Source organism: Oncorhynchus tshawytscha, unplaced genomic scaffold (genome assembly GCF_018296145.1).
Source record: "Oncorhynchus tshawytscha isolate Ot180627B unplaced genomic scaffold, Otsh_v2.0 Un_scaffold_7219_pilon_pilon, whole genome shotgun sequence".
Lineage (NCBI taxonomy): Eukaryota > Metazoa > Chordata > Actinopteri > Salmoniformes > Salmonidae > Oncorhynchus > Oncorhynchus tshawytscha.
The window spans coordinates 330,001-341,669 of record NW_024609719.1 but is presented as its reverse complement, the minus strand read 5'-3'; positions in this window follow the sequence as shown (position 1 = coordinate 341,669).

Here is an 11,669-nt window from a genome sequence, read left to right as displayed (position 1 = left end):
CCATTCAGCATCGTTCACACCCTCTAAAGCTTTAGCCCCACCCATTCAGCATCGTTCACACCCTCTAACGCTTTAGCTCCCACCCATTCAGCATCGTTCACACCCTCTAACGCTTTAGCTCCACCCATTCAGCATCGTTCACACCCTCTAAAGCTTTAGCCCCACCCATTCAGCATCGTTCACACCCTCTAAAGCTTTAGCCCCACCCATTCAGCATCGTTCACACCCTCTAAAGCTTTAGCCCCACCCATTCAGCATCGTTCACACCCTCTAAAGCTTTAGCCCCACCCATTCAGCATCGTTCACACCCTCTAAAGCTTTAGCCCCACCCATTCAGCATCGTTCACACCGTCTAAGGCTTTAGCCCCACCCATTCAGCATCGTTCACACCCTCTAAAGCTTTAGCCCCACCCATTCAGCATCGTTCACACCCTCTAAAGCTTTAGCCCCACCCATTCAGCATCGTTCACACCCTCTAAGGCTTTAGCCCCACCCATTCAGCATCGTTCACACCCTCTAAAGCTTTAGCCCCACCCATTCAGCATCGTTCACACCCTCTAAGGCTTTAGCCCCACCCATCTCTTTAAGGAATCACATGAGAGGCCATGTGCTAAACAGTGAGAAGTGGCGGGTGGCAGCCTAGTGGTTAGAGCGTTGGACTAATGACTTAAAAGTTGCAAGATCGAATCTCTGAGCCGACAAGGTAAAGATCTGTCGTTCTGCCCCTGAACAAGGTAGTTAACCCACTGTTCCTAGACCAGTTAACCCACTGTTCCTAGACCAGTTAACCCACTCTTCCTAGACCAGTTTACCCACTGTTCCTAGACCAGTTAACCCACTGTTCCTAGACCAGTTAACCCACTGTTCCACTGTTCCTAGACCAGTTAACCCACTGTTTCACTGTTCCTAGACCAGTTAACCCTCTGTTCCACTGTTCCTAGACCAGTTAACTCACTGTTCCTAGACCAGTTAACTCACTGTTCCTAGACCAGTTAACCCACTGTTCCTAGACCAGTTAACCCACTGTTCCTAGACCAGTTAACCCACTGTTCCTAGGCCAGTTAACCCACTGTTCCTAGACCAGTTAACCCACTGTTCCACTGTTCCTAGACCAGTTAACCCACTGTTCCTAGACCAGTTAACCCACTGTTCCTAGACCAGTTAACCCACGGTTCCTAGACCAGTTAACCCACGGTTCCTAGACCAGTTAACCCACTGTTCCTAGACCAGTTAACCTACTGTTCCTAGACCAGTTAACCCACTGTTCCTAGACCAGTTAACCCACTGTTCCTAGACCAGTTAACCCACTGTTCCTAGACCAGTTAACCCACTGTTCCTAGACCAGTTAACCCACTGTTCCTAGACCAGTTTACCCACTGTTCCTAGACCAGTTAACTTGCTGTTCCTAGACCAGTTAACCCACTGTTCCTAGACCAGTTAACCCACTGTTCCTAGACCAGTTTACCCACTGTTCCACTGTTCCTAGACCAGTTAACCCACTGTTCCACTGTTCCTAGACCAGTTAACCCACTGTTCCTAGACCAGTTAACCCACTGTTCCTAGACCAGTTAAACCCACTGTTCCTAGACCAGTTAAACCCACTGTTCCTAGACCAGTCCTAGGCCCGTTGTTTTCCAAACTCTGTTGATCGCCGTTTCTTCCCCATCACTGTCATCAGAAGACTACAATATATTCTTCAATTAAAAATGTTTTTACCTAAATCAGAGATTTCCTCATCGTCGGATTCGTTTTTAGAAAGGGTTTGACTGGTAGTGTATTTACAGTAGAAAGGGTTTGACTGGTAGGGTATTTACAGTAGAAGGGTTTGACTGGTAGGGTATTTACAGTAGAAAGGGTTTGACTGGTAGGGTATTTACAGAAGAAAGGGTTTGACTGGTAGTGTATTTACTGTAGAAAGGGTTTGACTGGTAGTGTATTTACTGTAGAAAGGGTTTGACTGGTAGGGTATTTACAGTAGAAAGGGTTTGACTGGTAGGGTATTTACTGTAGAAAGGGTTTGACTGGTACTGTATTTACAGTAGAAAGGGTTTGACTGGTAGGGTATTTACTGTAGAAAGGGTTTGACTGGTATGGTATTTACAGTAAAACTGTTGACTGGTAGTGTATTTACTGTAGAAAGGGTTTGAATGATAGGGTATTTACAGTAAAACTGTTGACTGGTAGTGTATTTACTGTAGAAAGGGTTTGACTGGTAGTGTATTTACAGTAGAAAGGGTTTGACTGGTAGTGTATTTACAGTAGAAAGGGTTTGACTGGTAGGGTATTTACAGTAGAAAGGGTTTGACTGGTAGGGTATTTACAGTAGAAAGGGTTTGACTGGTAGGGTATTTACTGTAGAAAGGGTTTGACTGGTATGGTATTTACAGTAAAACTGTTGACTGGTAGTGTATTTACTGTAGAAAGTGTTTGACTGGTAGGGTATTTACAGTAAAACTGTTGACTGGTAGTGTATTTACTGTAGAAAGGGTTTGAATGATAGGGTATTTACAGTAAAACTGTTGACTGGTAGTGTATTTACTGTAGAAAGGGTTTGACTGGTAGTGTATTTACAGTAGAAAGGGTTTGACTGGTAGTGTATTTACAGTAGAAAGGGTTTGACTGGTAGGGTATTTACAGTAGAAAGGGTTTGACTGGTAGTGTATTTACTGTAGAAAGGGTTTGACTGGTAGGGTATTTACAGTAAAACTGTTGACTGGTAGTGTATTTACTGTAGAAAGGGTTTGACTGGTAGTGTATTTACTGTAGAAATGGTTTGACTGGTAGTGTATTTACAGTAGAAAGGGTTTGACTGGTAGTGTATTTACTGTAGAAAGGGTTTGACTGGTAGGGTATTTACAGTAAAACTGTTGACTGGTAGTGTATTTACTGTAGAAAGGGTTTGACTGGTAGTGTATTTACTGTAGAAAGGGTTTGACTGGTAGTGTATTTACTGTAGAAAGGGTTTGACTGGTAGTGTATTTACAGTAGAAAGGGTTTGACTGGTAGGGTATTTACAGTAAAACTGTTGACTGGTAGTGTATTTACAGTAGAAAGGGTTTGACTGGTAGGGTATTTACAGTAAAACTGTTGACTGGTAGTGTATTTACTGTAGAAAGGGTTTGACTGGTAGGGTATTTACAGTAGAAAGGGTTTGACTGGTAGTGTATTTACTGTAGAAAGGGTTTGACCTGTAGTGTATTTACTGTAGAAAGGGTTTGACTGGTAGGGTATTTACTGTAGAAAGGGTTTGACTGGTAGGGTATTTACAGTAGAAAGGGTTTGACTGGTAGGGTATTTACTGTAGAAAGGGTTTGACTGGTATGGTATTTACAGTAAAACTGTTGACTGGTAGTGTATTTACAGTAGAAAGGGTTTGACTGGTAGGGTATTTACAGTAAAACTGTTGACTGGTAGTGTATTTACTGTAGAAAGGGTTTGACTGGTAGGGTATTTACAGTAGAAAGGGTTTGACTGGTAGTGTATTTACTGTAGAAAGGGTTTGACCTGTAGTGTATTTACTGTAGAAAGGGTTTGACTGGTAGGGTATTTACTGTAGAAAGGGTTTGACTGGTAGGGTATTTACAGTAGAAAGGGTTTGACTGGTAGGGTATTTACTGTAGAAAGGGTTTGACTGGTACTGTATTTACAGTAGAAAGGGTTTGACTGGTAGGGTATTTACTGTAGAAAGGTTTTGACTGGTACTGTATTTACAGTAGAAAGGGTTTGACTGGTAGGGTATTTACTGTAGAAAGGGTTTGACTGGTATGGTATTTACAGTAAAACTGTTGACTGGTAGTGTATTTACTGTAGAAAGGGTTTGACTGGTAGGGTATTTACAGTAAAACTGTTGACTGGTAGTGTATTTACTGTAGAAAGGGTTTGAATGGTAGGGTATTTACAGTAAAACTGTTGACTGGTAGTGTATTTACTGTAGAAAGGGTTTGACTGGTAGTGTATTTACTGTAGAAAGGGTTTGACTGGTAGTGTATTTACAGTAGAAAGGGTTTGACTGGTAGGGTATTTACTGTAGAAAGGGTTTGACTGGTAGTGTATTTACTGTAGAAAGGGTTTGACTGGTAGTGTATTTACAGTAGAAAGGGTTTGACTGGTAGTGTATTTACTGTAGAAAGGGTTTGACTGGTAGTGTATTTACAGTATAAGGGTTTGACTGGTAGTGTATTTACTGTAGAAAGGGTTTGACTGGTAGGGTATTTACAGTAAAACTGTTGACTGGTAGTGTATTTGCTGTAGAAAGGGTTTGACTGGTAGGGTATTTACAGTAAAACTGTTGACTGGTAGGTTATTTACAGTAGAAAGGGGCTGACTGGTAGGGTATTTACAGTAGAACTGTTGACTGGTAGTGTATTTACTGTAGAAAGGGGCTGACTGGTAGGGTATTTACAGTAAAACTGTTGACTGGTAGTGTATTTACAGTAAAACTGTTGACTGGTAGTGTATTTACAGTAGAAAGGGTTTGACTGGTAGTGTATTTACTGTAGAAAGGGTTTGACTGGTAGTGTATTTACAGTAGAAAGGGTTTGACTGGTAGTGTATTTACTGTAGAAAGGGTTTGACTGGTAGGGTATTTACAGTAAAACTGTTGACTGGTAGTGTATTTACTGTAGAAAGGGTTTGACTGGTAGTGTATTTACTGTAGAAAGGGTTTGACTGGTAGTGTATTTACAGTAGAAAGGGTTTGACTGGTAGTGTATTTACAGTAGAAAGGGTTTGACTGGTAGGGTATTTACAGTAAAACTGTTGACTGGTAGTGTATTTACTGTAGAAAGGGTTTGACTGGTAGTGTATTTACAGTAGAAAGGATTTGACTGGTAGGGTATTTACAGTAAAACTGTTGACTGGTAGTGTATTTACTGTAGAAAGGGTTTGACTGGTAGGGTATTTACAGTAGAAAGGGTTTGACTGGTAGTGTATTTACTGTAGAAAGGGTTTGACTGGTAGTGTATTTACTATAGAAAGGGTTTGACTGGTAGGGTATTTACTGTAGAAAGGGTTTGACTGGTAGGGTATTTACAGTAGAAAGGGTTTGACTGGTAGGGTATTTACTGTAGAAAGGGTTTGACTGGTACTGTATTTACAGTAGAAAGGGTTTGACTGGTAGGGTATTTACTGTAGAAAGGGTTTGACTGGTAGTGTATTTACAGTAGAAGGGTTTGACTGGTAGGGTATTTACTGTAGAAAGGGTTTGACTGGTATGGTATTTACAGTAAAACTGTTGACTGGTAGTGTATTTGCTGTAGAAAGGGTTTGACTGGTAGGGTATTTACAGTAAAACTGTTGACTGGTAGGTTATTTACAGTAGAAAGGGGCTGACTGGTAGGGTATTTACAGTAGAACTGTTGACTGGTAGTGTATTTACTGTAGAAAGGGGCTGACTGGTAGGGTATTTACAGTAAAACTGTTGACTGGTAGTGTATTTACAGTAAAACTGTTGACTGGTAGTGTATTTACAGTAGAAAGGGTTTGACTGGTAGGGTATTTACTGTAGAAAGGGTTTGACTGGTAGTGTATTTACAGTAGAAAGGGTTTGACTGGTAGTGTATTTACTGTAGAAAGGGTTTGACTGGTAGGGTATTTACAGTAAAACTGTTGACTGGTAGTGTATTTACTGTAGAAAGGGTTTGACTGGTAGTGTATTTACTGTAGAAAGGGTTTGACTGGTAGTGTATTTACAGTAGAAAGGGTTTGACTGGTAGTGTATTTACAGTAGAAAGGGTTTGACTGGTAGGGTATTTACAGTAAAACGGTTGACTGGTAGTGTATTTACTGTAGAAAGGGTTTGACTGGTAGTGTATTTACAGTAGAAAGGGTTTGACTGGTAGGGTATTTACAGTAAAACTGTTGACTGGTAGTGTATTTACTGTAGAAAGGGTTTGACTGGTAGGGTATTTACAGTAGAAAGGGTTTGACTGGTAGTGTATTTACTGTAGAAAGGGTTTGACTGGTAGTGTATTTACTGTAGAAAGGGTTTGACTGGTAGGGTATTTACTGTAAAAGGGTTTGACTGGTAGGGTATTTACAGTAGAAAGGGTTTGACTGGTAGGGTATTTACTGTAGAAAGGGTTTGACTGGTAGTGTATTTACAGTAGAAAGGGTTTGACTGGTAGTGTATTTACTGTAGAAAGGGTTTGACTGGTAGTGTATTTACAGTAGAAGGGTTTGACTGGTAGGGTATTTACTGTAGAAAGGGTTTGACTGGTAGGGTATTTACAGTAAAACTGTTGACTGGTAGTGTATTTGCTGTAGAAAGGGTTTGACTGGTAGGGTATTTACAGTAAAACTGTTGACTGGTAGGTTATTTACAGTAGAAAGGGGCTGACTGGTAGGGTATTTACAGTAGAACTGTTGACTGGTAGTGTATTTACTGTAGAAAGGGGCTGACTGGTAGGGTATTTACAGTAAAACTGTTGACTGGTAGTGTATTTACAGTAAAACTGTTGACTGGTAGTGTATTTACAGTAGAAAGGGTTTGACTGGTAGGGTATTTACTGTAGAAAGGGTTTGACTGGTAGTGTATTTACAGTAGAAAGGGTTTGACTGGTAGTGTATTTACAGTAAAACTGTTGACTGGTAGTGCATTTACAGTAAAACTGTTGACTGGTAGTGTATTTACAGTAAAACTGTTGACTGGTAGTGTATTTACAGTAAAACTGTTGACTGGTAGTGCATTGACTGTAGAAAGGGTTTGACTGGTAGGTTATTTACAGTAAAACTGTTGACTGGTAGTGTATTTACAGTAGAAAGGGTTTGACTGGTAGGTTATTTACAGTAAAACTGTTGACTGGTAGTGTCATTTACAGTAAAACTGTTGACTGGTAGTGCATTTACAGTAAAACTGTTGACTGGTAGGTTATTTACAGTAAAACTGTTGACTGGTAGTGTATTTACAGTAGAAAGGGTTTGACTGGTAGGGTATTTACAGTAAAACTGTTGACTGGTAGTGTATTTGCTGTAGAAAGGGTTTGACTGGTAGGTTATTTACAGTAAAACTGTTGACTGGTAGGTTATTTACAGTAAAACTGTTGACTGGTAGGTTATTTACAGTAAAACTGTTGACTGGTAGTGTATTTACAGTAGAAAGGGTTTGACTGGTAGGGTATTTACAGTAAAACTGTTGACTGGTAGTGTATTTACTGTAGAAAGGGTTTGACTGGTAGGTTATTTACAGTAAAACTGTTGACTGGTAGTGTATTTACTGTAGAAAGGGTTTGACTGGTAGGTTATTTACAGTAAAACTGTTGACTGGTAGTGTATTTACTGTAGAAAGGGTTTGGAAAAAGGTGATTGAAAGCATTTATACATAAAACAACAAAACTAAACAAAATGGTGGACAAGTTTGTTCTTTCTAACTGTTGTTTCCATTAGTTACATCATCAGGTCTGTTTTAGCAACACACACTAGTCATTAATTTATAGTCTTCATACTTTATATGACATTCTAATAATAAGGATTTAAATAATGAATATAATTGATCTGAAATTCTAGTAATACAAACCGGGAACCGAGAGACTGAAAAACAGCTTCTATCTCAAGGCCATCAGACTGTTTAACAGCCATCACTAACATTGAGTGGCTGCTGCCAACACACTGTCTCAACTCCAGCCACTTTAATAATTAAAAACTGCATGTAATACATGTATCACTTGTCACTAAATAACACCACTTTATATAATGTTTACGTACCCTACATTACTCATCTCATATGTATATACTGTACTCTATACCATCTACTGCATCTTGCCTATATCATTCGGCCATCACTCATCCATATATTTATATGTACATATTCTTTATCCCTTTACACTTGTGTCTATAAGGTAGTAGTTTTGGAATTGTTAGTTAGATTACTTGTTGGTTATTACTGCATTGTCGGAACTAGAAGCACAAGCATTTCTCTACACTCGCAATAACATCTGCTAACCATGTGACCAATAACATCTGCTAACCATGTGACCAATAACATCTGCTAACCATGTGACCAATAACATCTGCTACCCATGTGACCAATAACATCTGCTAACCATGTGACCAATAACATCTGCTAACCATGTGACCATTAACATCTGCTGACCAATAACATCTGCTAACCATGTGACCATGTGACCAATAACATCTGCTAACCATGTGACCAATAACATCTGCTAACCATGTGACCAATAACATCTGCTAACCATGTGACCATTAACTTCTGCTATGCGACCAATAACATCTGCTAACCATGTGACCAATAACATCTGCTAACCATGTGACCAATAACATCTGCTAACCATGTGTATGTGACCAATAACATCTGCTAACCATGTGTATGTGACCAATAACATCTGCTACCCATGTGACCAATAACATCTGCTAACCATGTGACCAATAACATCTGCTAACCATGTGACCAATAACATCTGCTAACCATGTGACCAATAACATCTGCTAACCATGTGACCATTAACTTCTGCTATGCGACCAATAACATCTGCTACCCATGTGACCAATAACATCTGCTAACCATGTGACCAATAACATCTGCTAACCATGTGTATGTGACCAATTACATCTGCTAACCATGTGTATGTGACCAATAACATCTGCTAACCATGTGTATGTGACCAATTACATCTGCTACCCATGTGACCAATAACATCTGCTAACCATGTGACCTATAAAGTTGGATTTGATTGGATGTTCTGGACCTACCAGTCATCTTGATTTATCTTGATCTTGAATCTCAAATATAAAATAGCATTTTGCTTCACCTGCAGTAACATCAATAACCAGAACAATTTGATTTGGGGACGATGTTAACAGAGACGTGACTTAATCCTACTGAACATGACACGTGTGTGTGTGTGTGTGTGTGTGTGTGTGTGTGTGTGTGTGTGTGTGTGTGTGTGTGTGTGTGTGTGTGTGTGTGTGTGTGTGTTCTAGTGAAATACTTCATAATGACAACTAGGTCAGGATGAAATTGGAGAGAAAGAAATGAACAGAATGTTTGAAAAAAAAGAGGAGAGGGAGAGAGTGGGGGAGAGAAAGAATGAGAGAGAGAGGTAGAAGTTAAATATACTGTATATATGTTTGAAAAAGAAAAGGGGAGGAGGGAGGGATGTGGCTCAGTGCAGAGAGAGAGATGTGGCTCAGTGCAGAGAGAGAGAGATGTGGCTCAGTGCAGAGGAGATGTGGCTCAGTGCAGAGAGAGAGAGAGTGGCTCAGTGCAGAGAGAGATGTGGCTCAGTGCAGAGAGAGAGAGAGATGTGGCTCAGTGCAGAGAGAGAGAGAGATGTGGCTCAGTGCAGAGAGAGAGAGATGTGGCTCAGTGCAGAGAGAGATGTGGCTCAGTGCAGAGAGAGAGTGGCTCAGTGCAGAGAGAGAGAGATGTGGCTCAGTGCAGAGAGTGGCTCAGTGCAGAGAGAGTGCAGAGAGAGAGATGTGGCTCAGTGCAGAGAGAGAGAGATGTGGCTCAGTGCAGAGAGAGAGATGTGGCTCAGTGCAGAGAGAGAGAGATGTGGCTCAGTGCAGAGAGAGATGTGGCTCAGTGCAGAGAGAGAGAGATGTGGCTCAGTGCAGAGAGAGAGAGATGTGGCTCAGTGCAGAGAGAGAGATGTGGCTCAGTGCAGAGAGAGAGAGATGTGGCTCAGTGCAGAGAGAGAGAGATGTGGCTCAGTGCAGAGAGAGAGAGATGTGGCTCAGTGCAGAGAGAGAGAGATGTGGCTCAGTGCAGAGAGAGAGAGATGTGGCTCAGTGCAGAGAGAGAGAGAGATGTGGCTCAGTGCAGAGAGAGAGAGATGTGGCTCAGTGCAGAGAGAGAGAGAGTGGCTCAGTGCAGAGAGAGAGAGATGTGGCTCAGTGCAGAGAGAGAGAGAGATGTGGCTCAGTGCAGAGAGAGAGATGTGGCTCAGTGCAGAGAGAGAGAGATGTGGCTCAGTGCAGAGAGAGAGAGAGATGTGGCTCAGTGCAGAGAGAGAGAGATGTGGCTCAGTGCAGAGAGAGAGATGGCTCAGTGCAGAGAGAGAGATGTGGCTCAGTGCAGAGAGAGAGAGAGATGTGGCTCAGTGCAGAGAGAGAGATGTGGCTCAGTGCAGAGAGAGAGAGAGATGTGGCTCAGTGCAGAGAGAGAGATGTGGCTCAGTGCAGAGAGAGAGAGATGTGGCTCAGTGCAGAGAGAGATGTGGTCAGTGCAGAGAGAGATGTGGCTCAGTGCAGAGAGAGAGAGAGATGTGGCTCAGTGCAGAGAGAGAGATGTGGCTCAGTGCAGAGAGAGAGATGTGGCTCAGTGCAGAGAGAGAGATGTGGCTCAGTGCAGAGAGAGAGAGATGTGGCTCAGTGCAGAGAGAGAGAGATGTGGCTCAGTGCAGAGAGAGAGAGTGTGGCTCAGTGCAGAGAGAGAGAGTGGCTCAGTGCAGAGAGAGAGAGTGCAGAGTGGCTCAGTGCAGAGAGAGAGATGTGGCTCAGTGCAGAGAGAGATGTGGCTCAGTGCAGAGAGAGAGATGTGGCTCAGTGCAGAGAGAGAGAGATGTGGCTCAGTGCAGAGAGAGAGAGATGTGGCTCAGTGCAGAGAGAGAGAGATGTGGCTCAGTGCAGAGAGAGAGAGAGATGTGGCTCAGTGCAGAGAGAGATGTGGCTCAGTGCAGAGAGAGAGAGATGTGGCTCAGTGCAGAGAGAGAGTGGCTCAGTGCAGAGAGAGAGATGTGGCTCAGTGCAGAGAGAGAGAGATGTGGCTCAGTGCAGAGAGAGAGAGATGTGGCTCAGTGCAGAGAGAGAGAGATGTGGCTCAGTGCAGAGAGAGAGATGTGGCTCAGTGCAGAGAGAGAGAGATGTGGCTCAGTGCAGAGAGAGAGATGTGGCTCAGTGCAGAGAGAGATGATGTGGCTCAGTGCAGAGAGAGAGAGATGTGGCTCAGTGCAGAGAGAGAGAGATGTGGCTCAGTGCAGAGAGAGAGAGATGTGGCTCAGTGCAGAGAGAGAGTGGCTCAGTGCAGAGAGAGTGTGGCTCAGTGCAGAGAGAGAGATGTGGCTCAGTGCAGAGAGAGAGATGTGGCTCAGTGCAGAGAGAGATGTGGCTCAGTGCAGAGAGAGATAGATGTGGCTCAGTGCAGAGAGAGATGTGGCTCAGTGCAGAGAGAGATGTGGCTCAGTGCAGAGAGAGAGAGATGTGGCTCAGTGCAGAGAGAGAGAGATGTGGCTCAGTGCAGAGAGAGAGAGAGTGGCTCAGTGCAGAGAGAGAGATGTGGCTCAGTGCAGAGAGAGAGAGATGTGGCTCAGTGCAGAGAGAGAGAGAGTTCTATCCCTGCAGAGAGAGATGTGGCTCAGTGCAGAGAGAGAGATGTGGCTCAGTGCAGAGAGAGATGTGGCTCAGTGCAGAGAGAGAGAGAGAGATGTGGCTCAGTGCAGAGAGAGAGATGTGGCTCAGTGCAGAGAGATAGATGTGGCTCAGTGCAGAGAGAGACACACACACAGATGTGGCTCAGTGCAGAGGGAGAGAGAGTTCTATCCCTTTAATATCAGATACAGTATGTTACACACACACACACACACACACACACACTAAACACACACATACAAACACACCTAAACACACACACAAACACACCTAAACACACACACACCTAAACAAACACACACACCTAAACACACACACACCTAAACACACACACACCTAAACAC